Genomic DNA, 24,320 nt, shown 5'->3' on the forward strand with positions numbered 1-24,320 from the left:
TTGACAAAGTCTGCTCATTTTATACCAATGAGAATGGATTACCCAATGGAGAAACTGGCTCAATTGTACATTGAGAAGATAGTGAGTTTACATGGTATTCCTTCGAGTATCGTGTCAGATAGAGATCCAAGGTTTACATCCAAATTTTGGGAAGGGTTGCAGAAGGCTTTGGGTACTAAGCTGAGATTGAGTTCTGCTTATCATCCGCAGACGGATGGACAGACAGAAAGAACTATCCAATCGCTAGATGATTTATTGCGTGCTTGTGTGTTGGAAAGAGGTGGTACTTGGGATAGTTATCTACCCTTGATCGAATTTACCTACAATAATAGTTTTCACTCGAGCATTGGTATGGCTCCGTTTGAAGCTTTGTATGGTCGGAGGTGTAGAACGCCTTTATGTTGGTATGAATCTGGCGAAAGTGCGGTGATTGGACCAGAGATTGTTCAAGAAACGACGGAAAAGATTAAGATGATTCAAGAGAAGATGAAGGCTTCTCAAAGTCGTCAGAAGAGTTATCATGACAAGAGGCGGAGAACACTTGAGTTTCAAGAAGGAGATCATGTGTTTATGAGAGTTACTCCTATGACTGGTATCGGACGAGCTCTAAAGTCAAGGAAGTTGACTCCACGTTTTATTGGTCCGTTTCAGATTTCAGAAAGAGTGGGAGAGGTGGCGTATCGCATTGCGTTGCCACCGACACTTGCAAATCTGCATGATGTATTCCATGTATCGCAGTTGAGGAAATACATTTCTGATCCATCTCATGTGATCCAAGTGGATGACGTACAGGTAAAGGATAATCTGACAGTTGAAGCTTTGCCTATGAGGATTGAGGTTCGGAAGGTGAAACAATTGCGTGGCAAGGAGATAACGTTGGTCAGAGTAGCTTGGGGAGGACCAGCCGGTGGAAATGTCACATGGGAATTGGAGAGCCAGATGAAGGACTCCTACCCGGAACTCTTTGCCTAAGGTATGTTTTCGAGGACGAAAACTTTTCTAGTGGGGGAGGGTTGTAACACCCCATAAAATTCTTTATTTAATTTAATTAATTTTTTTTATTAAATATTAGAATTAATTGGATTATTGGGAAATATGGATGAAATAAGGCTAATGGGCCAGTGTTGCTAGTAGCAGTTGGGGGGGTGTACCAGTTGTAAAGCCATTTTCTAAAATAAAGTTATATTTTCATAAAATAGAAAAGAGAAGTATTTTGTGAAAGGAGAGCCAAAAAGGGAGAAGAAAGAACTGAACGTGAAATTGGGAGAAGAGCAAGTGCGAAGAGAAAGAACATCCAAGAATTCGACATCGAGGTAAGGGGGAATTCTTCTCATTAACCTCTATTATGGGTATTATGAATGATTCGATCGAATTCGTATGTTAGGATTCTGAATTGGATTATGTGTCGGTGTTTGGGGTTTTGGGGTTTATAGAACTTTGGTTCAATTTATGTTGTGAATGATGATTGGTGTTGAATAATGATGTTAAAGCATGATTAGAAGTATGTGTAAATGTGTATTTTCGTGTTTGTTGGTGCTGTTTGATGTTGCAATACGTTGTAGTACGTTCTGGTATGGATTGGAATTGATGCAGGTGCTGAAAAATGGAGTTTTGGAGTTTCTGGTACGAGGTAACCGGTTACATGGGGAGTGGTAGCCGATTACCTGAGGTTACGTCACTGAGATGGCCTATTCGTTGTGAAGTAACCGGTTACTTGAGTTGGGGTAACCGGTGTCGCACGCTCGCGAAAAAATGAACAGAGTCGCCACCAATATATTTATCCCATAAGGGAAAGGAATATCAGAAAACCTAACAAAGGAAGGAACAGGGTCTTGCGACCAGAGAATCAAGGTACGGGAGTCGGTTACGCGAGGGGAAGGTATTAGCACCCCTCGCGCCCATCGTACTCGATGGTATCCACCTATGTTTGTTTCTATCTAAAGGGTGTGTACTATGTCTATGTCTACATGCGAATGAATGCAAAAGGAAATACGGGGAAAAGAAGGAAATATTTACAAGTGTGCTCGTTCAAGCCCCGCGACTTGATGCCTACGTATCCTTTTCAGGAATCAGAGCGCCGTAGTTCGGCTCCATAGTTTTGTTTGTTTTTGTGTTTTTTAGTTGGGCGGAGTTAACGCTCGCGCTCTTGCATAAGGGGACAGCCTAGGATGCAATGGAGCGGAGATAACAATGCCCTTAAGAAAGGAGAGAGAAGAGAGAGAGTTTGAGCGTTTCGAGGAAATCCCTAAAGCAAGGGAAACTCGAGTTACTCTATGGTTTGTGTTTTTTAGAATTTGGGAACTTACGCCCGAACGGAACCCTAAAGCAAGGGAGGTCCAAGCTCTCGAACGTTCCCTAAAGCAAGGGACGTTCAAGTTTCCATTCCCTTTTTATTAGTCAAAGTATTTATTAGTCATTTTTTAAGAGTTTTCTTTGTATTTTTTTATGGGGAATTTATTCAAGTATTTTTATTAAATGTTTTAGAGTTGAAAAAGAAAAAGAATGCAAAAAGGGAACTAGTCCTAGTTTCTACCTCTATGTTATGAATATTCTAAAAGGAAAATGAGGGAGAAAAAACAATTAAATGGATGAAAACAATATTAAAGGGCAAGGGCATTTTAGACACTTCACAAAGGAAAATATTCAAAAACAAAAGAATTAAATCTATACAAGACCCAAAGAACAATTATGAGAAATATTCACAAACTATGTTATTTTGTTTATGCAAGAGTCTACTTTGAATTAACTAAGAAAACAATTTATTTATTATGGTTTAACAAACAATCAAAGTTAAAAGAAAATATCAATTAAAAGTTCAATTAAAAGAAAATGACATTTCTAAAAATCTAATTGGATGAAGATATTTTTGTTATTATTTTTATTTCAAGCAAAACTCAAAAAAGGAATGAAAGAAAGAAGATTATTTATGCATTTTTATATGTCAACAGTGGGGTGCAAATATGAGTGGCGCTAAGGCCCAAACGAAATCATGGTCCAGCCTTTTCTACACTATCTTCTTTTATTTCTCATTTCCAGTAACATGCCAATTCATTTTTATTATATGATTCAAGGTCCTCTATTTATCAACGTGACACAACAATATGCTAACCTGAAATCAATTGGACATGGTCTCTTTTAAGTCACTACAGGACAAGAAACAAAACTGGCCAATCACGCTTCAACACACTTCATTTCAATGATTGTAATAAAACAAAAGGACCAAAAGCATGGGAAAAAGGACTAATCAGAGCACGCCACGTAAGCACGACGGAGCCTAAACCCTCAAACAAACTCAGACGCCGGAGGCGAACTCCGGTCGTCTTCTCCGGCCATCCCAACGGCGGAGCTTCATGAATATTTCCAGAAAAACGAAACAACACCTTCTTGCGACTCGGAATCTTGCACTGATTCCAAATCTGAACTCCTTTTCCACCGAAACGCAACGTAACCTTTAAACATAAGCCATCTACGAAACCCTAACATGAAGATTTCGCTAATGCAAATACTACCTCTTCTACCGCTATGCCTCGTTACAACGTTAAAACACCTCGAAACGCCGCATACAGCATACACCACATAACGAAGCCGAATTCAATCACAACAAGATAAACTACCTATATGTTCTAATCATGAATGTTCTGATATGTTGAGAAAGATTTGGAGTTTACCTGCTCGAACCTTTCACAGAAAGAAATAAAAAGCTCCTTGCTGCTTCCTTCCTTAGAGCTCGCGTAGTGAGAGAAATGATGATGATGATTTATGTAGAGTTCTGGATGAAGACGAAAGCGTGGCGATTGTTGTGTTGTTACGGCGCTGCTCGTGAGGGAGGTAGTGAGATGAAGATGTGATGAAGGCGGTGATTGCAGCGACGGTTATGGTGGTGGTGAAGATTCGGTTTTGAGCTTTTCTGAAAAACGGTTATGGAGGTTGTTGTGGTTTGTTAGGATTTTGTGAAGAGAGAATGAATCGAGTGATGGTGCAGTAATGAAGATGATGATGTGAGTTGAGGTTTGATGAGCAATAACCATGGAAGATCTTGAAGTTTCAACGATGATGGTGGTTATAGAGTTTGTTATGGAGGTTGCGTGGTGGTGATAGTGGCTGAAGAAGTTTGTTGTGGTGGTTGAAGGTGGAGAGAGAAACAGTTATGGTTTGTTATGGTGGAGAGAGAGAGGGATGAGAGGTGAGAGAGAATAGGAATGGAGAGTGATGAGAGAGCACGAGGGAGAGAGTCAAGAGAGAAAAATGAGAGTGTGAGGAGAGAAAATGAAGAATGAAATGGAAGTCTCTGAGGATTCGTGGAGAAGGTTTTGTTTATATAGTGAGTGTGAGGTGCATATGAGGTTATCATGTGTTGCATGTGTAGTGTAGTATTTCCCCTTCCAAACTTAACACATGCTGGTGTATTTGTAGTAAATTGTTCCCACGCCTTTTGTGTATTCAGTATATGTGCATGAGTGTATCGTGGGATTGTGTGCATCAGATCTTTTCACAATACTTAACAAGCAAGTTTTGCATGAATAGGGCAAACTCTCCTTATGCTTTTTCGTTTTCTGAATCATGCATGGCTGCATATGGATGAAGGATGTCTCACGTGCTCACTGCCGGCATATAACCAAAGCTTTATATCCAAACCAAAATAGTCATTATGCCCTCCTCATATGCTTAGAACTCCTTCTACATAAGGCCATTCTTCTTGAAGCTAAGCTCATGGTTGAGTGGATATAAGAGAGAACAAGATTGACACTTAGAAACTCTTGAAACCAGGATTGCAAATGCATGGGAATTGGCAAATGAAGTTATTGGGTCGTGACTGATTCCAACTGCAGCACGATGGTGTTTGGCTAGCCGATTCTACTCATGCCGGATACGTGACTTCAGACCTTTCTAATTCCTTGATCACTTGTTCCAAAGCTTCATTTTTGATCTCATAGCAAAGCTGATACATGATAGAACATGTTTTGTGTTGGATATCTGGAAAAAAATGATAGCAAGCGTAAGAGAATTGATCCTGAACTCATCACGTTGCTACTGCGGCGTCCTGCGTGTGCGTGACTCAGATCCCGGCCCGATGCCTTCTCAAGCGCAACTTCCGAGGGCACGACTTCAATGCCCTATATCTTGCAATTTATGTGCCCAAATACCGTGATATTTAGATCAATAGAAAGAGGACATGAAGTAGAACAGTTTTATGTTTGAATTAGATCGAGAAGAGGCTTGAAGTTCTCTAAATTTGTCACCAAAGATGGCGTGCCAGGTGTTTGATCAAATGCTCTGCGCTGTGCACAATTTCTTATGGGCAACGTGACTTGGCTTCAGCATTATCTTTCCAAGTTCATAGCTTTATATCTCTCAATCCAGACCTTAAATTGAAAAGTTCCCAACTACAAAATTGTAGTATGCTATGAATGGAACAATCCTTATATTGAGCTTGTTTTGAAATGAGACCTAGATCCATGTGATAAATGAGCTTGAAGTTGACTACCCAGCCATTTCTCAAGAGTTCTAAAAAATAATCTAAGTTGGAACTTTCCTCTTTTGGCAGCATCATATTTTAACTAATTTTTCCAAAAAGGTAACTTTTAGTTAAAAATTGATTTTTGTTTATTTCATTGACTTTCCTTTGACTAATATCCACCAAAAGTCAACATCACGAGATCGGCCCTGATTTTGACCAAAAAGTCAATTGTTTGACTTTTTCAACTTCAGACGAATTTTCTGATTAATCGATCCCCGATTCCACTATTGATCATCCATCAACCAAATAAAATCGATTGTACACCCTCACATGAGCCTTGTTCTACCCCACACTATAAAATCACCTCCTGATTAAATGTTTGACCAAAAATTCAACTGCGTTGACTTTGGTCAAAAACCCTGATTTGAGGGACCAGCTGATTTGCAAGTTTGTACCCTTCAATCAAAACTTTGCATCGAAAGTAATGGAACCTTAATCTCAGGAGAACTTCAAAGGACATAGTACCATACAATGAGACCTCCCATCTTTCTTTCTGAACCAAAACATATTTTCCACAAAGCCTTTTTCTTATCAATTTCTTGAATAGTAACCATGATATGGATGAATGTAATGGGTGAATGGCCTATATGAGGTATGCACATGAGTGTGAAGCCTAAGCCAGATAAAAATTAAAGGGTGGGACAAATTTGGGGTATGACAGCTGCCCCTATTTAATCCTCTTAAACCTGAAGGTGAGATTGGCGTCAGCCTTTCGAGCATTCGAGGTAGAAGAAGATTAAATATCAAAGTACCAGAAATTTGTCCTGAAGAGAAGATGGTGTAAGTGTTATCCTTATTTTTGTTTTGATATCTGCTGGGGAAAGAGAAATTTTTTGTTTTTCTGGTGGATATATTTACAGTGAATAATGGATTTGAATGGTGGTAGTATATAATGTGGTAGCGGTGCCAATACAGGGTTCTCAATGGAAATGATTGTTGTATGAAACTATGATTTGAAAATACGGGTTCGATGGAAAGGTAGGACCTACGATCTGCGACTCGAAACTAGGGTAAGGTCAACGGACCTACGACCCACAAGAATTGAAAAAGATGAGGATAAGGTCAACGGACCTACGATCCACAAGAAATGAAAAAGATGAGGATAAGGTCAACGGACCTACGATCCACAAGAAATGAAAAAGATGAGGATAAGGTCAACGTACCTACGATCCACAAGAATTGGAAAAGATGAGGATAAGGTCAACGGACCTACGATCCACAAGAATTGAAAGAAGGGATGAACATCAACACTGGGGTTGGAGGACATCAACGCTGAGGTTGGAGCGTATCAACACTGAGGTTGGGGAGACATCAACACTGAGGTTGTGAAAGGAAAGGCGCCGACACTGAGGTCGAGGACATCAACACTGAGGTTGGACAAGAAAAGAAAAACATCAACACTGAGGTTGTGAATGACGATTGGCATCGACACAGAGGTCGGTGAAGGGATGATAGGCATGAACACTGAGGTTGGACAAGAAGAGGATAGACATCAACACTGAGGTTGAAAAAGAAAGATATCGACGCTGAGGTCAAGGGAAGAAAGAATTAATATCAACACTGAGGTTGGAAATTAGTCTTGAAATGGTTTTCCAGGACGGAAGGCAAGGGATACACAACACAGGGGTTGGATCTAAAAGTTTTCCCGTTCGAGGGAAGGGACCACGGAGACTAGTGACGACTAGACTCGATCGAAAGACATAATCACGAAGATGTTGATGCTGGTGAAGCATAAGAATTACATTAATCCCTCAGGCCAAAGGCGGGGTGTAACTTATCAAGAGTGGCAATCGTTCGAATTGCCACACACCAAGTATGGTTATTCAAACGGTTGAAAAATGAGATGGGTTGAATGCCCACCCTCATTCGCACTCTAATCTTCACGTAGCACACGGGAAATAACCTCGGAGACAACGATTCTGACGAAGAAGGCCAGGAGAGAGGAGATAAGATTTCTTTTGGGAATTGAGAATACCAGGTATTGGCACCATGGTTTGAGGAGATTTGTGATGTGGTAACAGATATCAATCGGAGTCTGTAAGGACAACTTTTTCTGTGGGGAAGTATTGTTATCTTGATTGGGTGTTGATCTGTATTATCTGGCTTATACTTTGATGCATGTTTGAATTTTTCTATGGCGTAATGATCCGCTTTGACGGATATGCTACGCTTTTGAGGATGCAATGCTATATGCAATGGGTTCTATATGCAAAAAGTGCCAAATAAAGGCGTTAGTGAGATAGAGAGGCATGATCATTGGGGTCCGTTGCTTGTTGTCTTGAGATGCCAATATGAATCGGTGTTGGAAACCCTACAGTACCAAAGATTATTGGCAACTGCCTTGAGGGTTGGAATGTAGCTTTGTTGGGGAGGAAGTGACTTCATTTGACTTTCCCTACATCTTGAATTGCTTGGGGATGGTGAGCTTGAGGAGATTCCCTCGATTCAGCATGTTGAGGATGAAATATTCAGACAAGGAGACCAGGTTGGGGGGAGTGGAGCAAACTCCCATGAGAAATAAACTCATGTGCTTGGGGAGAGACCGAAGTTCCAGGAGAAATAAACTCCTATAATCGGGGAGAAGGCAATAAAACTCAGAAGATTGTGCCCCAAGCTTTGCGGACTATGAAAGAATTTTCCCCAAAAGGATCCTTGGAGAGATTTGTCGAATCTCGACGTAACTGCCCCTGATTGGTTGAACTCAAGAGAGATTCCTCGACTTGATTGCCCCAGATTGATGGAAACTTGAATGGATGCCTCAGTTGACAGAGTCTTCACACAACTTGCCCTTTGGAGTAATCAGCCTTTGAAGTGAATGGCTCATGGAATCGATCAACTTTTTCTGCAGTTGTTCATTGTTTGGTCTTCCTTGATGTCAAGTATTTATTCACAAGTAAAAGATATTTGTTTTGAAGATGATAATCTTAATGCAATGCTTATGCTAGCTTCGAAATCAAAGTTATTAAAACAAAGTTGTGACATTCAGTGTTTGAATTATTTGTCATATCGATATCAACATAAATGGTAAGCAAACATCTAGGAGTCAGTTTTACACAACTTGCTTTTGAAATAAACCCTGCTTCAATTAGGTCTTTTAAGGGTTGTAACGTGGCCTGGTTCACGGTTTTAGAAAGAAAGGATTTAAGGCTCAAAGTCTAACCTAACCCACCCATTCTTCGTGATGTTCTCCAGTCCTAAGTTCAACTTAACCTGATATGAGCGTTCGTCCTCCAAGAGGAGTTTGAGGTGATTGAGGAACCGATGAAGTTCTTGGACATGGCAGTCACTTTACCTTTCGATTTGGTGTCTGATCACACGACCTTGTTCTTTTGATAAGGATCTTTATTTGGTAATCCTCGTTTTTCGCTTTTGCTTTGCTTTTTCTTTTTGTTTCCCTAATTTTTGCCTGGACCAATTATTTTGAATTTTATTTTGGAGTCCAGCGGGATGCCCTAATTTTTGCCTAAGTCACTTGCTTTCGAGTTATTGACTTAGCGGGCTCTTTTTTTTATTTATTTATTTTTTTTTTTTTTTGAACAAGTCGTGTGATCCTGAATCTTTGATTTGCGGGATGTGATTGTGACTGCCTCATTCTTTGGTTGATGAGGGATTACCATTGTGGTATTTACTTTCCTCAACCTTTTGAAAGATAACCATTGTTGTATCCTTGGATGTGTACTCCTGATGAATTTTGATTGCTCGATCAGGTTAATTGAATGCTACCCTGCCCCTGGGTTAAATGTGAGGGTTTTTTTTTTTTGTATAGAAGAGAAACTCCTACTTCAAGGCTCAAAGGGGTTAACGAGGGTCTATCTCCCTTATATCTCCAGTGTTTGGGGATTTGAAACAATGCCTGTACATCCTCAGTGGGGTTTTATTCAAAAGCACACAATTGGAGATTTTTTTGCGTTTTTATTGTTTCATCATTCTCCTTTTGATATTTTTATGCTTTAGTCAAGAGTTTGATATCGATAGACAGAAAGATGTGAGTGAACACGAATGGATTGATTCAAAACTAGCATATGCAATGCATTTTTATTTTCATTAAAAAGCAAACAAGTTTTACATGGAAAAACATTTAACAAAACAAAGAAAATTACAAATGAAAATGCAGAAATGAATTGATGATTGCCATAGTTGAGGAGGCTTGACTCCGTCTGGACTTGTTGATCTTGAATACTTTTTGTAGTTCCTTCTAATCACTTCATATTACTTCCAAAGAAAACTCCAACGAAGTCACCCAAGAGTTGTAAACTTTTGCCTTGCTTTAGGGATTCGAGCAATGCGAGTGATGCAATGCTCAAGATAAGAGTACGTCTTGCTTATCCCTCGTGCGGGAGCCCCAAGCATAGTTGCTAGAGTAGTAATCGCCATCATAAATGGAAAGAATCTTGTATGATCATCAAACTCAAGAGAAATACTTGTGGTGAAGAAGACCCAATACTAGAATCTTAACCAATTGAAGTTCCAACAAACGGGGAAGCAACTTGAGAATGAGAAGCATTGTGTAGAACACTCTTAAATACCACATGGAAAAAGAATCTGACAAAGTCAACCCAGGATTTGTAATGCTATAAGGGATTCGAGCAATGCAAATGGTGCAATGCTCAAGATAGACCAGGTCTTGCTTATCCCTCGATCGGGAGCCCCAAGCACCTTTCAATTTATATGAAGACCATTTGGAGTGAATGATATCGCTTTGGAGTCAATGAGATCTTGGACCTTGTGTTTCAAAATATTACAATCCTCAGTTGAATGTCCAGATGTCCCAGAATGGTACTCGCACTTTGCATTTAGGTCATATCCTTGAGGAATCGGTGTTGGAGGGGGTTTAGCCTCCCTTAGTTCGACCAAGGATTCATTGAGTAAATGAGATAGCAGTTGACTATACGTCATAGGAATCGGGTCAATCTTTCTTGGGGGTCTTCTCGGCCTTCGTGGACCTTGTTGTTGGTAATTTTGGTGATAGTTAAGAACATGAACCTGAGGATAAGCAGGGAGTTCTTCTTCTCTATTCTCTGAAATTGCATTTGTTTCACTTTTCTCTTCTTCAGTAAATTCAGAAGCATTGGCCATATCTTGGATTTTACCCATCTTTAAGGCGTTTTCAATTCGTTCCCCTACGACAACCAAACTTGAGAATTCGGAGGAAGCGCATCCAATCATCATGTTCAGATAAGGATCTTTCAGGGTATTCATGAACATGTCTACAAGCTCTCGTTCCAAAAGAGGAGGTTGGACTCTGGAAGCTAATTCTCTCCATCTTTGTGCATACTCCTTAAAAGACTCATCCACCTTCTGAGTTAAACTTTGAAGTTGTAGTCTAGTAGGAGTCATGTCACTGTTGTACTTGTAATGCTTGAGGAAAGCCTCTGCTAGTTCATCCCAAGTGCGGATATGAATTCGTTCAAGTCTTGTATACCATTCAAGGGATGCCCCACTTAGGCTATCTTGGAAGAAGTGCATGAGAAGCTTATCATTTTCTGCATACGGAGCCATCTTGTTGCAAAATGCCTTGATGTGACTCATCGGACAAGTGGTACCCTTGTATTTCTCAAAACTGGGGACTTTGAACTTAGTAGGAATCTTGATATCAGGCACTAGGCACAAATCAATAGCACTTAATCCTGAGGAGCTTCGACCTTCTAAAGCCTTCAATCTTTCTTCCAAGAGATGAAATTTCCTCTCATTTTCCTCAATTGGGAACTTGAAAGCTTCGAGTTCAGAATCGTTCTCATGATGTGAATCCTCCTTATTTGGAACTTCCACGGGCACAGGTTTTGATCCTCTATTAGCAACAGTAGTCGGAGTACTATTAGCCCATTTAGCAACACTTTGTCTAAGCTCTTCCTGCCCTTGAACAACAATCTGGAGAGTCTCGAAGAGTTGAGTCATCCTTTCCCCCATAGTATCCAAGTCCTTACGAAGTTCAACCTGATTCTGTTCAAGACGGTCCATGATTCTCTTCTGATTAATCCTTGTATGCTACGGATGTAGGGAAGTCAGCTTTGATGATGAAGCAGAAATCTGATGAAAGGGACCCCAATTAGCTTCTGATGCGGAACCATGAAATGCATGATATGAATGCAATGTTTCATTTCCGAGGAATCCTAAAGTCTTTTCGCACATTCTTTCTTTTATCCCTTTTTTGAAATCAAAGCTTTCCTTTTTTATAGAATATCTTTTCTTTTCTTTTTTCCTTCTTTTCTATTTCCTTTTTCTTTTCATTTCTTTTTTGGAAATAGACTTTAGAATTCCTCACAAATGAAGTGGATAAAACAATAATGTTATGCAATGCAAGCATGGGATCAAGGTCCATATGATCTGAGTAACCACCACACAATCCTCTGAATAACTGATGTGGAGCTTCTGTACAGGCCAAGTGTCACAGGATCAGAGGTTCGACGCCTTTTTGAATACCAGAATATCAAGCACCATGAGAACAGACCAAATAAAGGTCCGACCTCCACTTTGAAGAAGCAATGGTATGTAGGAGCCAAGGTTTCCTGTCCCACCCCAATCTCACGGGTATGTAGTCTAGACACGGACAAGTGGTCCCTAATGGTCACTAGGGTCTACAGTTCCCATGGGGTACAAAGTGTTTGAGGCAACAAGGGTGCCAGACACAGTGTTCCATGAAAGAACCTCGCCCAGTTGTGGTACCCCATGTTGAACTCGATCGTAGCAAGGGCCACGGGAGTCAACATGAGCATCCACGCTAATCCTATGTGTCACTGGCCTGGGTAGTGGGCCTTTTACCTCACACAAACCCCCCACCTGCAAAACAGAACAGAAGACCCCAAGGAACACAAAATATAATCCATATGCATGATGTGCAAGCAGAAAATAACATGATATGCAAGCAGAAAATAAACATGCAAACATATATACAAGATATAAACATAAAAAACAAATAAACACCCAATAAAATAAAACAAACAAAGGCTAGGATCGACTTGCTTAGGTATCCCCAGCAGAGTCGCCAGCTGTCGCACGCTCGCGAAAAAATGAACAGAGTCGCCACCAATATATTTATCCCATAAGGGAAAGGAATATCAGAAAACCTAACAAAGGAAGGAACAGGGTCTTGCGACCAGAGAATCAAGGTACGGGAGTCGGTTACGCGAGGGGAAGGTATTAGCACCCCTCGCGCCCATCGTACTCGATGGTATCCACCTATGTTTGTTTCTATCTAAAGGGTGTGTACTATGTCTATGTCTACATGCGAATGAATGCAAAAGGAAATACGGGGAAAAGAAGGAAATATTTACAAGTGTGCTCGTTCAAGCCCCGCGACTTGATGCCTACGTATCCTTTTCAGGAATCAGAGCGCCGTAGTTCGGCTCCATAGTTTTGTTTGTTTTTGTGTTTTTTAGTTGGGCGGAGTTAACGCTCGCGCTCTTGCATAAGGGGACAGCCTAGGATGCAATGGAGCGGAGATAACAATGCCCTTAAGAAAGGAGAGAGAAGAGAGAGAGTTTGAGCGTTTCGAGGAAATCCCTAAAGCAAGGGAAACTCGAGTTACTCTATGGTTTGTGTTTTTTAGAATTTGGGAACTTACGCCCGAACGGAACCCTAAAGCAAGGGAGGTCCAAGCTCTCGAACGTTCCCTAAAGCAAGGGACGTTCAAGTTTCCATTCCCTTTTTATTAGTCAAAGTATTTATTAGTCATTTTTTAAGAGTTTTCTTTGTATTTTTTTATGGGGAATTTATTCAAGTATTTTTATTAAATGTTTTAGAGTTGAAAAAGAAAAAGAATGCAAAAAGGGAACTAGTCCTAGTTTCTACCTCTATGTTATGAATATTCTAAAAGGAAAATGAGGGAGAAAAAACAATTAAATGGATGAAAACAATATTAAAGGGCAAGGGCATTTTAGACACTTCACAAAGGAAAATATTCAAAAACAAAAGAATTAAATCTATACAAGACCCAAAGAACAATTATGAGAAATATTCACAAACTATGTTATTTTGTTTATGCAAGAGTCTACTTTGAATTAACTAAGAAAACAATTTATTTATTATGGTTTAACAAACAATCAAAGTTAAAAGAAAATATCAATTAAAAGTTCAATTAAAAGAAAATGACATTTCTAAAAATCTAATTGGATGAAGATATTTTTGTTATTATTTTTATTTCAAGCAAAACTCAAAAAAGGAATGAAAGAAAGAAGATTATTTATGCATTTTTATATGTCAACAGTGGGGTGCAAATATGAGTGGCGCTAAGGCCCAAACGAAATCATGGTCCAGCCTTTTCTACACTATCTTCTTTTATTTCTCATTTCCAGTAACATGCCAATTCATTTTTATTATATGATTCAAGGTCCTCTATTTATCAACGTGACACAACAATATGCTAACCTGAAATCAATTGGACATGGTCTCTTTTAAGTCACTACAGGACAAGAAACAAAACTGGCCAATCACGCTTCAACACACTTCATTTCAATGATTGTAATAAAACAAAAGGACCAAAAGCATGGGAAAAAGGACTAATCAGAGCACGCCACGTAAGCACGACGGAGCCTAAACCCTCAAACAAACTCAGACGCCGGAGGCGAACTCCGGTCGTCTTCTCCGGCCATCCCAACGGCGGAGCTTCATGAATATTTCCAGAAAAACGAAACAACACCTTCTTGCGACTCGGAATCTTGCACTGATTCCAAATCTGAACTCCTTTTCCACCGAAACGCAACGTAACCTTTAAACATAAGCCATCTACGAAACCCTAACATGAAGATTTCGCTAATGCAAATACTACCTCTTCTACCGCTATGCCTCGTTACAACGTTAAAACACCTCGAAACGCCGCATACAGCATACACCACATAACGAAGCCGAATTCAATCACAACAAGATAAACTACCTATATGTTCTAATCATGAATGTTCTGATATGTTGAGAAAGATTTGGAGTTTACCTGCTCGAACCTTTCACAGAAAGAAATAAAAAGCTCCTTGCTGCTTCCTTCCTTAGAGCTCGCGTAGTGAGAGAAATGATGATGATGATTTATGTAGAGTTCTGGATGAAGACGAAAGCGTGGAGATTGTTGTGTTGTTACGGCGCTGCTCGTGAGGGAGGTAGTGAGATGAAGATGTGATGAAGGCGGTGATTGCAGCGACGGTTATGGTGGTGGTGAAGATTCGGTTTTGAGCTTTTCTGAAAAACGGTTATGGAGGTTGTTGTGGTTTGTTAGGATTTTGTGAAGAGAGAATGAATCGAGTGATGGTGCAGTAATGAAGATGATGATGTGAGTTGAGGTTTGATGAGCAATAACCATGGAAGATCTTGAAGTTTCAACGATGATGGTGGTTATAGAGTTTGTTATGGAGGTTGCGTGGTGGTGATAGTGGCTGAAGAAGTTTGTTGTGGTGGTTGAAGGTGGAGAGAGAAACAGTTATGGTTTGTTATGGTGGAGAGAGAGAGGGATGAGAGGTGAGAGAGAATAGGAATGGAGAGTGATGAGAGAGCACGAGGGAGAGAGTCAAGAGAGAAAAATGAGAGTGTGAGGAGAGAAAATGAAGAATGAAATGGAAGTCTCTGAGGATTCGTGGAGAAGGTTTTGTTTATATAGTGAGTGTGAGGTGCATATGAGGTTATCATGTGTTGCATGTGTAGTGTAGTATTTCCCCTTCCAAACTTAACACATGCTGGTGTATTTGTAGTAAATTGTTCCCACGCCTTTTGTGTATTCAGTATATGTGCATGAGTGTATCGTGGGATTGTGTGCATCAGATCTTTTCACAATACTTAACAAGCAAGTTTTGCATGAATAGGGCAAACTCTCCTTATGCTTTTTCGTTTTCTGAATCATGCATGGCTGCATATGGATGAAGGATGTCTCACGTGCTCACTGCCGGCATATAACCAAAGCTTTATATCCAAACCAAAATAGTCATTATGCCCTCCTCATATGCTTAGAACTCCTTCTACATAAGGCCATTCTTCTTGAAGCTAAGCTCATGGTTGAGTGGATATAAGAGAGAACAAGATTGACACTTAGAAACTCTTGAAACCAGGATTGCAAATGCATGGGAATTGGCAAATGAAGTTATTGGGTCGTGACTGATTCCAACTGCAGCACGATGGTGTTTGGCTAGCCGATTCTACTCATGCCGGATACGTGACTTCAGACCTTTCTAATTCCTTGATCACTTGTTCCAAAGCTTCATTTTTGATCTCATAGCAAAGCTGATACATGATAGAACATGTTTTGTGTTGGATATCTGGAAAAAAATGATAGCAAGCGTAAGAGAATTGATCCTGAACTCATCACGTTGCTACTGCGGCGTCCTGCGTGTGCGTGACTCAGATCCCGGCCCGATGCCTTCTCAAGCGCAACTTCCGAGGGCACGACTTCAATGCCCTATATCTTGCAATTTATGTGCCCAAATACCGTGATATTTAGATCAATAGAAAGAGGACATGAAGTAGAACAGTTTTATGTTTGAATTAGATCGAGAAGAGGCTTGAAGTTCTCTAAATTTGTCACCAAAGATGGCGTGCCAGGTGTTTGATCAAATGCTCTGCGCTGTGCACAATTTCTTATGGGCAACGTGACTTGGCTTCAGCATTATCTTTCCAAGTTCATAGCTTTATATCTCTCAATCCAGACCTTAAATTGAAAAGTTCCCAACTACAAAATTGTAGTATGCTATGAATGGAACAATCCTTATATTGAGCTTGTTTTGAAATGAGACCTAGATCCATGTGATAAATGAGCTTGAAGTTGACTACCCAGCCATTTCTCAAGAGTTCTAAAAAATAATCTAAGTTGGAACTTTCCTCTTTTGGCAGCATCATATTTTAACTAATTTTTCCAAAAAGGTAACTTTTAGTTAAAAATTGATTTTTGTTTATTTCATTGACTTTCCTTTGACTAATATCCACCAAAAGTCAACATCACGAGATCGGCCCTGATTTTGACCAAAAAGTCAATTGTTTGACTTTTTCAACTTCAGACGAATTTTCTGATTAATCGATCCCCGATTCCACTATTGATCATCCATCAACCAAATAAAATCGATTGTACACCCTCACATGAGCCTTGTTCTACCCCACACTATAAAATCACCTCCTGATTAAATGTTTGACCAAAAATTCAACTGCGTTGACTTTGGTCAAAAACCCTGATTTGAGGGACCAGCTGATTTGCAAGTTTGTACCCTTCAATCAAAACTTTGCATCGAAAGTAATGGAACCTTAATCTCAGGAGAACTTCAAAGGACATAGTACCATACAATGAGACCTCCCATCTTTCTTTCTGAACCAAAACATATTTTCCACAAAGCCTTTTTCTTATCAATTTCTTGAATAGTAACCATGATATGGATGAATGTAATGGGTGAATGGCCTATATGAGGTATGCACATGAGTGTGAAGCCTAAGCCAGATAAAAATTAAAGGGTGGGACAAATTTGGGGTATGACAACCGGTTACCACTGTTGGAATTTGTGTTCTGTGGTTCTGCTGGGAGGCAGTAACCGGTTACTGGTTTTGAAGTAATCGGTTACCGCTGTTACGAATAGACTTGTTGGTTACTCCGTAAGGTAGTAACCGGTTACTTGAATTGGAGTAACCGGTTACCACTGAAGCTTTTTGGAAAAATACTTATTTTAAAAATCCGTAACTTCTAAACCGTTAATCCTTTTTGCACGCCGTTTCGAAGGCCTGGTAGATGAATTATTTCCCTATTTAATGATGTATATTAGGGGATTATAATTTAAAAATCATTTTGTTGGTTTTGTGGATTGTGTTTGGTGAATATCAAATGGTTGTGATATTATTATGCTTGTATGTTGTGACATGAATGATTATGAATTGTTGGTGGATATTAATGATGAGCATGTCGTGGTTGATGCATGCATTTCATAATCATGTTGTGGGCTGTATCCTTTATGGTGGTGGGACAGCGGTAGCTAATTCCCATTGTGCGGAATTAGTGAGAGAAGTAGCCGAATCTTTATGGTGGTGGATCGGTGAGATGGGTTATCCCATGATTGGTACCACATGCATTTAGTTGCATTGCATTAGGTTGTTGTGTATGATTGTAACATGAATGGAAGTTGTCCAATGTTGCAATTTGCGTGTATTTTGGTAATAATGACTGTATTTGATAAATGCTGCTATGCTATCTGAATATAATTGATTTGGGTGAATAATGTATGGATGAAGTTGTAATTGTTTATATTCCTATAACATTTGTTAATGTGAATGAAACTCACCCTTACTGTTGTTATTTTTCAGGTTGAGGAGTAGCTTGTGTACTTGGTGAGGATTAGCTCGTCAAGTAGTTCGTTAGAGTCGGTTGGGTCTGTGTCATGCTCTGGTCGTGTAACACCGGGAACGTTATTTTAGAATTGGCTGATAAACTTCTGTTTTGTTTATGGTTTATGGTTGAATTATGAGTCTATGACTCCGGTTGTTTGATTATTCAGTTGTTAAGAATATTCCGCTGTGTTAACATTCTATCTGAATAATTTTGGCTTATCGTTCCTTATATGGCATGACATGAATGTTTATTTATTTTATTGGAGTTGTAATGCCCTTCCTCATGTGTTACTCTGATTTTTGAAAAATTTTCCGCGGGGTTTAGAAGGGTGTTACAGATTTGACGAGATTTGGACCATGTGAGACATTCTTTCCACTTCACAGTCAACCGCCATTGGACGCGTCGAGCCGCATCATATGCATCGGGTATCTAAGATCGCGGCACTTCGTGCAAGTCTTTTTGAAACCGGGGTGTCCTATACCGGCTACTTCTTGTCAATGGACGGCACATCATTCAAATGAGGCGGAGACTTGGCCGGATCCTTTCGTTTCAAGAATGGCGGAGTTTGAAGAAATGATGAGCCAAGAGCGTGCGCAAAATAGAGAGCAGTCGAAGAACATACCTATTTTAGATTTAGGCGCCACCGATTGGTTCGACGAATTTTAGTTTTTATCGGGCCGTTTTTTGTTTGTAATGACCGGTGCGTGTCCTTTTTGTATGTATTCTCGTTTACCATGTAAAATCGGACCGATTCAATACATATATAATATAAGTATGTTTTATGTTGTCATTACCTATTTTATGCCTATTTTGAATGCTTTTGGTATTGGTAACACAAAACATAATGCAATGCACAAAATTTGAAATTTGCCTCTGTTTCTGCATAATTCGGAAATGAACTTCCGAAATATACATGTTTTCAGACCAGTTTCGGAAGTTCATTTCCGAAACATCCACTGAATGCAGGATAAGGTTTGTTGGGTCATTATTGCTCCAATAAGTCTATAAATACAACACACTCTTCTTCATACTCTTCACACCACAAAACACAAATGACACAAACCTACCCCTACCTAGCATTCGTCTACTTCACCAGCGGCTACCCGATGTCGTTTCAATTCCGCTTCTCGCGTGACACGCCGTTTGCAGACTTGATAACGTCGCTCAACACGCTATTGCAATATCCGGAAAATCGAAAGGTTGTCAAGCTCGAGTACCGTTCGCCATCGCTTAACGATGACGGAGACGTTGAGTTCACACCTTTTGAGATCAAGAACGACGAAGATTTGGCGGTTTTGTGGACAACTTTCGACCGATTTTCTTCGAAGGGTCCGATCGAGTTGGATGCGAAACTTCAAAGATCGGGAGCCGACGTTATCAAAATGTTGACTCATCCTCACCTACCCGTGTTTAACAATATGTAACTTTAATCTTATGTAACGTAATCGATGTAATCTTCAACCGTTAAATAAACCGAATCATTGTTGTTTGTTATTTTTCTTCTGTCCAGACCTTATTTCGGAAGTACATTTCCGAATTCTTCCAAGGGGGGTGAATTCGGAGATGCACTTCTGAATTCACCTATTTTCTAGAAAAAAACATTATTTCGGATGTACATTTCCGAAATCAGTTTTTTTTCATAAAAAAAATCACGTTTTTTCAAAAAAATGTGGTTTCGGAAATGCATTTCCGAAACCGGGGGTATTTTGGAGATTTCACCAGGGGTGACCAAGAAAATAAGGAGGTGGGTAAAGAATTTCTCTACTTATTTTTAAGATGTACAATTCTTATCATTATATTAATAAACAAAAAAAAAGTGAGCTCTCAATCCTAGCAAAATGTTATTTCTTTCACTCGCTAACAACTTATCTACCGCAATTTTTAGATAAAAAAAAGTGACGCAATTTTTAGATAAAAAAAGTGACTCAACCTTAGTAGTCTCCTTTTTCACAAAAAAAAAAAGTTATTTCTTTGGCGCTTTAACAACTCATCTACCTCAATTTTTTTTATAAAAAAATTAATTAAGTGATTTTTACAGAACATGGGTTTATAATAGTACCAGGCCCAATACTCGACCCTTTTCTATCTAAAGCAGGTCGGTTCTCTACAAGCCCAATCTTCTTACTCGCTACATCTCCTCTAAGTTCAACCCACGATTCTTTTCTCTTGATCCATGCAAACACACTTCCACCCTTACCGCATCTTTCAACCTACTCATAAATACTCCTCGCAACATCTTTTCATCAACATGGTGCAACAAAGATGACATGAGTTCGAATTCCTCAATAAACTCAACCACTAAATGAGTTTTCCCCAAGTTCATCAACACTTCATAAGGATTTTCTGACACTGCGTCCTGAAAATGGCTTAGAAAAGTTTTGCGTAATTGAATATATGAAATACATTAAGTATGAGCTTCCCACCATTGAAACCAATTAAGGGCTTTAGGTTCAAAATAGATTGACTCAGCTAACACCTTCTCCTCATATGAAATATGGTTGATTGTAAAATACTGCTTAGCAAGATAGATCCACCCACAAGGACCTTCCTTGGAACAATAGGGTACCCCAAATCGGTGCACCCATTCCTCTCGCCGATCAAACATGTGTCCACAAACGATAAAAATTTCGTCCTCCTACAATTGTCGTTGCTTTGTATAATAAATGCATGAAAATATTCCATCACATCCACTAGTGACTAACGATTCTTATGTTAGATCTCTTCCAAATGCTTCTCTAATGATTGAATTTGTTCCATTATGGTTAGTACCATACGCTCCCTTGGACCGAGCTTTAAATACCAAATAATAAACTAAATATAGATGTATAATTCATGATATTATAAAGTGTTGCATAATATCTCAATAGTGAGGATCAACCCCTTATAGTGATATAAAATAAAAATATAATAGATGGAGCAGCAACTACTTGCAGTAATGACAAATACAAGAAAGATGACACTATTTTCCTACATAGAATACCACTACTAGTGTGAGGAAGGTTCCCAGTCTCGGCCCCTGATTCTAGTCGAATCCAATCCCCCTTTGGATCAAGTGTGGCCTACCCTTTAAACGACTCTCATTCCCTCAGTTCCATGCTTCCCTCCACTCGTTGACTACAACGTGTGGAGTTAGTTTGTCAATATGTCCATATCAACTCATCAATTCCTTCATTATTCCTCCTTTATTTCATTCCTAATAGTTTCATGTGGACCCCTTTGCCCTCGTTTTTACTCCTTTTTTACCCCTCCTCCTATACACACAGTTCATACGTTTATCGTGTGTCTTTGTCCAAAATGCAAAAAGTTTAAATCTCTTCTTCAATCTCTTCATTTTTTGGCTTACTAGTATAATTATAAATTATGATTTCCTCTATATATTGGATAAGACTAGTAGTAGTTTAGTTGACAAGAAAATGAGTCTCTTGAGTAGATCGGGTCATGTCACTCTAGCACAAAGTTTAGTTAAAGCCATGTATGTCTATACATACTTTGCAAAACCATTGGGTTCCTTTTAAGAGGGAAACTCTTGTAATTAGATTAAATGTGCACTAAAGAACATAAGTAAGTAGTTTTGTGTATTGTATCAATGAGGATTAGTGTAATACTACAACCGTTCAAAAATATCTAGAGTTTAGTGTTTAATAGATTAAAATCATATATCTAGTTAGAAAAAGTATTACTCAACAGCTTTTCAAAACCATATATATATATATATATATATATATATATATATATATATATATATATATATATAATTAGTTAGGTAACAAAAGACATTAAGAATAAGGATAATCAACAATATTAATGAATAGCTTTAACATACATAACGTCATGATCATAAGGAATACACGAGTTTTTGATAACAACATCTACTTCTAACAAAAGAGAATTTATCTAGTCTTAATCATAATATCTTCACACAAATGATAGAGAAAGAAATGAAAAAACATCAACGATCAATCTTCTAACTGGGTGAAGCCTCCACCTTCGATCTTCAATTCCGTCCTTGAGATTTCTCTCTCTATTTGTTCTCTTTGTTTTATGTTGCATTATGTATTGGAATGAATTAATTGATGGGATTATATGGCCTCTATTTATTGTGGTATGTCAAGGAAATTTTTTCCACTAACTACTTAAGCTCGCACAACGAGCATACCTTACTTCACCTAAAAGTTTTTTCAGCTCATCCCAATGGGCTCTGAATGTGAGAATGTGTCTGTTTCACCATGAAGTAACTTGGCCAAATGGGCTCTAAACCGCCTGAATCTCATGCAACAAGCTTGTATCTTCGCCTAATGAGAATGTGCTTGCTTCACCATGAAGTAACTTAGCCAAGTGGTTTTATGAACCACCTTATTTCACCCAATGACCTATACTGCTCACCGAACACTTCCTTTTTACAACATGAAGTGATTTTTCAACTTCTCCCAGTGACCCAATAAACTCGCCTAGCAAGCCCTATGTTATTCAACATCTCTCTTTTGTGATCCTTTTGCATTCTAAAATTGTTTAACCTGCATTTGATAACGGCGTAGTCATAATGTTAATAAAGATGCTAAATTTCTAGTTTATCCACTATTTATACTGAATTAGGGGATTTTCATAAGATTACTTGTTAGATAAGTTAATAAATATCCTTAAATGTACATTTAAAAACACATAATTTTGACACTTATCAATGAGACGTTATAACTAAGCCTTAAATTCTTGAGGTTAAGTGTCCATACTTCCATGAACTCTAACACTTATTCACTTGGAAATATAATGAAAGTTTATTTTATATTGTCTTGAATTTTTGACAGAATCTTGATTTAGATAGAACCACCTACAATAAATCAGATACCTCCAAGAAAAGTAAGAGAGCCGCCAACAACAAATCATATACCTCCAACAATAAATCAGAACCAACAATAACAAATCAGATACCTCCAAGAAAAATAGGAGAGCCACCAACTAACTCTGAAACTAGGTCATAAACACTCGAACCAATGACGGAGCCAGAAATTTTAGGCAGCTTGGGCAAAAACTTTATATCATTGATTATTCATCTGTTTTAATTTTCACACTCTATTTTTACTAATTTTGCCCTTGATTTTGTCTAAAAATCAACTATTAAATTGAGGGGAGTACAAAGAAAATATGGGTTGAGCCCGAACGTCTGTCCGGACTAGCTAGACCTTGACTCCGCCCCTAACTCGAACTACTATTGATTTAGATAAAAAAGAGGATTATGAAGCTACTCGAAAAAAAGAATATAGTTAGTCACTAATCTACCAAAATACTAATTCCAAATTTGAAAATATTTTTCTTCTACATCTTTCACATTTATTGATGAGACAGAGAAAATAATATCATTACATACATTTAAATAGTCCAAATTACAAAATGTCAAATTATAACAACACTATTCTTAAATCGTGTCTTCCATCCTAAACAATATTTTAAACTTAACATAGACATCTTACTTTATTTCGACCGAAAAGGTCATTTCACTGAATTTTTTTAATACAACACATTAAAAAATAATTAATAAAAAATAATAATAAAGAAGAATTCATAACTTGGGAAAAAAAAAAAGATAAGATGGTATCACCCTCTCTACCCTTCATTAATTTTTTTAATTCACTAAATGACCTTTGGTATTAAAAAAAACATTCCATTAACTTCTCTAGCTATCTTAAATAGATAATTGGAAAGACTAATTCTTCAACCTTTCAAAGAAGAATGACCACCAATATTAAGATTCTTTATTTTGCCTTTGCAATTCTGTGTATTGCCTCAACTGTAGCTTCAAGTTCAGGTAACAAACTTACTTTATAACTTGATTTTTGTTTATGTAGTGAAACAAATACGAAATGATGTTTGAAATACAAAATATTTGTCTAGAAAATCCTTTTTTTCAAATGCATATCTATAGTGTATTTGAAATATATATAGTTTCTTATCAATATTAGATAATATATATTTTAAAGAAAATGTTCCATCTATTATTTTTCTCATATGTTGTTTCATTCAAAATTTTGATTAACAGGAGAAACTAATCAGAAAGAAATGTTTTGCGGTGACTTTTACGGATGTTCTGATGACGATGCAGCGTGTTGCTTCCATTGTGCAAGCCATGGATTGCATGGAACATGTTATAAAAATGAATGTTGTTGTGATACTACTTTACCAACTTGTTAAAAAGAGAATGTTATTAGTGCTCTTCAAAGTGTATATTTATGAAATATACTTTTTATGATTCCGGAAAAGCCAAATTAAAATAAATAGAAAAGTTTAATTATAATTTTTTTAATATTAATTATTAGTTGTTTTTATAAAAAAGAAGTTCATCTTTTATATATATATATATATATATATATATATATATATATATATATATATATATATATATATATATATATATATATATATATATATATATATATATATATATATATATATATATATACGCGATCGTTAAACATTAAATCTCACTAACGACAATAACATTAAACATTTTATCTGACACAATAACAACAATATGCT

General features: G+C 38.1%; 1 long non-coding RNA gene across 1 annotated transcript; it reads left to right on the forward strand.

The window, feature by feature from the left end:
• Positions 1-23,400: 23,400 nt before the first annotated feature.
• Positions 23,401-24,093, forward strand: LOC131631714 (uncharacterized). The gene is made up of 2 exons (XR_009292790.1): positions 23,401-23,592; positions 23,824-24,093. It is a non-coding gene; the product is annotated as an uncharacterized LOC131631714 (long non-coding RNA).
• The last annotated feature ends 227 nt before the right edge of the window (positions 24,094-24,320 follow it).

This window comes from Vicia villosa, unplaced genomic scaffold (genome assembly GCF_029867415.1).
Source record: "Vicia villosa cultivar HV-30 ecotype Madison, WI unplaced genomic scaffold, Vvil1.0 ctg.000857F_1_1, whole genome shotgun sequence".
Lineage (NCBI taxonomy): Eukaryota > Viridiplantae > Streptophyta > Magnoliopsida > Fabales > Fabaceae > Vicia > Vicia villosa.